A 2,500-nucleotide genomic window follows, 5' to 3' on the forward strand; every position below is an offset into this window, starting at 1 on the left:
GCTGGGCTAATTCCTGTTCGCTCGCCGCTACTAAGGAAATCCTGGTTAGTTTCTTTTCCTCCGCTTAGTAATATGCTTAAATTCAGCGGGTAATCTCGCCTACTCTGAGGTCGTCGGAACGTGAAAAAAAATTTTTTCAGAGCTTCCCCCCCCGAAAGCATTTTGCGAAACGTGTACAGAGCAACACAAAAAAAAAAAAAAAATAAAAAAAACACAAAAAACCCTTAAAGCAAAAAAAAAACCGTTTATCGCGCCTCACCAATATATCTTTTATAAAATTCGATATCCTCTCCAAATATAGATCTTCGAAACACTCGCAAGACGATTACAATCGGTATAACTTTAACGTCCGTCCGAAAAGTACTTTCGGGGACTAGACGACCGATTGATCTCGTGCGGTTTCGCTATTCGATCATTTGAAGAGAACAAAAAGATATATGGGGCGACCGACAAACGGTTTTCCGTAGAACCAGACTCGCGATTGCGTTGACACACACACATCATAGCCACACCAATAGAAGAGTTTTAGGACGGTAACCCGGGTGGGGTGTTCTTTACTCAGAATATGTGCAACATCGGATCTATATAGCCATCGATACAATTCGTACACAAATGTGTCGTACGAAGAGAGAGACTTTTTTTCCTCTGGCAACATAACGGTAAGAGACATCCTTCCACACTCATAGGTTCCACTCCCTGGGGCTATGATATATATATATACATATAAATTCAAATTCGAAGCAACGGTCACAATTCTACTCTATATTTTTGCGGGTTATGTGTTCTTTCGTTCAATTTCTTTCATGCGTTCGTTCGATCTCTGTACACAGTCTTCACATAGGACAGACTCGTGTAGTACGCTTTCGTGGGTTAAACCCATCTCGTTTCATTTCAGGCGACGTCGGGAGCGCGTTGAAAATGTACCAGTGAAATCTCGATAGTTCTACGGATACGAATCGTCCCGAAAAAGATTTTGTCACCGCTTCGAAGCGGTGTTTCAGACGGGCGGACGTATATAAAACATATACGACACACGACACCGCCTTCCACACTCACGCTAGTTCGAACACGATTTCCATCTCTCTCGAAGACTGTTAGACGTACGTAAAATTTCTCAATATTCATAGGACCGCGACAAACGCCGACGAAGCGCCCACCATTCGCTCGTACGTATATAGGCAACAAGTGCCATCAACGCAAGCAGTTTATAAGTACGTAAACGACCCTCAGCCAGGCGTGGTCCAGGAATTGTATCCGTGGACCGCAATGTGCGTTCGAAATGTCGATGTTCATGTGTCCTGCAGTTCACACGTTGACGCGCAATTAGCTGCGTTCTTCATCGACCCACGAGCCAAGTGATCCACCGTTCAGGGTAATTTTTCCCTTTTATTCTCTCATATATATATAATGTGTATTTGCTATCCACCACATTTTTGTGTTATATTTCGGAACAAGCCGATACCCGAAGAGCTCCAACCAGCGCGCGAAGGAGATTCGGGAGTCGTCGTACAACGACATAATTGTCCCTTAAAGAACGAGATATTTCCGTCGAAACCATATATATATGTACGAGCAAATCCAAAACCACTGTTTTCTTGCAAGTTCGACGGTCGGAGCGAATAGAACATTGAAAAGCCTTCTATCGAAGAAACACAGAGAGTATATCACCTCCAAAAACGACGGGGATATGGATATTCAAACTGGACAATTATCAACCCGATACTGGATTCGAAAAGTTTCTCTCTCCTTTCGTCGTTATTTACACCGGACGGACTCACGGCCGGCTCTAGCTGGGTGTCATATATATATACGTCCCACGCTCATGCTGCCACTAGCGCGCAACAGAGTAGGGTGTCAATGACAACGACACAGCATTGAAACGAGCTACACAAGCCGGTCTCTCTTGATACCAATGTAAACGAGCATTAAGTTATCTTCAGACTGCCCGATATTTTCGTCCTTTGGACTTTCCCAACGATTCCTTTTTTTCTTTTTTTTTTTTACACCACAGCGAAGACTTGAGGAAGCGTGATTAGCACGCTCGCATCCCTCCCTGTCCTACTACAACTGTGTGTGTGTGTGTGTAAAGAAAGAAAAAAGAATACATTGGCTTTCTCTCTATCGAGAAGATGGCCTACGCAACGCAGATCAAAGGCCTAATACGTGTAATATAATACGCGTCTGGCCGTGTATAAATCACGCACGAATGATCTGGTCGGGCCCAACTCTTCTCGTACGCTTATTTTTCCGTGTTGAGGCACTATCATAAAATCACACAAACCCCAACACGTGTGTGTCTTGGAAGGAAGATGGCCTACGCAACGCAGATCAAAGGCCTAATACGTGTAGTACACACGTCTGCCGTGTAAATCACGCACGAATGATCTGGTCGGGCCCAACTCTTCTCCACCACACCACATCCCAACTTTGTACATTTTTATATATTTTTGTGCGTTGGGGCACCTTCATAATCACAAACCCCAACAACACATATATCTCT

General features: G+C 44.0%; 2 non-coding genes across 2 annotated transcripts in view; both read right to left on the reverse strand.

Annotated features, from left to right (window-relative positions):
* LOC143262986 (large subunit ribosomal RNA) overlaps positions 1 to 113 on the reverse strand; it is a 4,163-nt gene extending 4,050 nt beyond the window's left edge. The window contains exon 1 of the ribosomal RNA XR_013036589.1: positions 1 to 113. This exon is cut by the window's left edge and continues 4,050 nt beyond it. This is a non-coding gene — a ribosomal RNA (large subunit ribosomal RNA).
* A 1,107-nt stretch (positions 114 to 1,220) lies between these two features.
* Positions 1,221 to 1,375, reverse strand: LOC143262971 (5.8S ribosomal RNA). Its single transcript, XR_013036574.1, has one exon. It is a non-coding gene; the product is annotated as a 5.8S ribosomal RNA (ribosomal RNA).
* Positions 1,376 to 2,500: the final 1,125 nt, after the last annotated feature.

The sequence above is a fragment of the Megalopta genalis genome, unplaced genomic scaffold, assembly GCF_051020955.1.
Source record: "Megalopta genalis isolate 19385.01 unplaced genomic scaffold, iyMegGena1_principal scaffold0260, whole genome shotgun sequence".
In the NCBI taxonomy this organism is placed as follows: domain Eukaryota; kingdom Metazoa; phylum Arthropoda; class Insecta; order Hymenoptera; family Halictidae; genus Megalopta; species Megalopta genalis.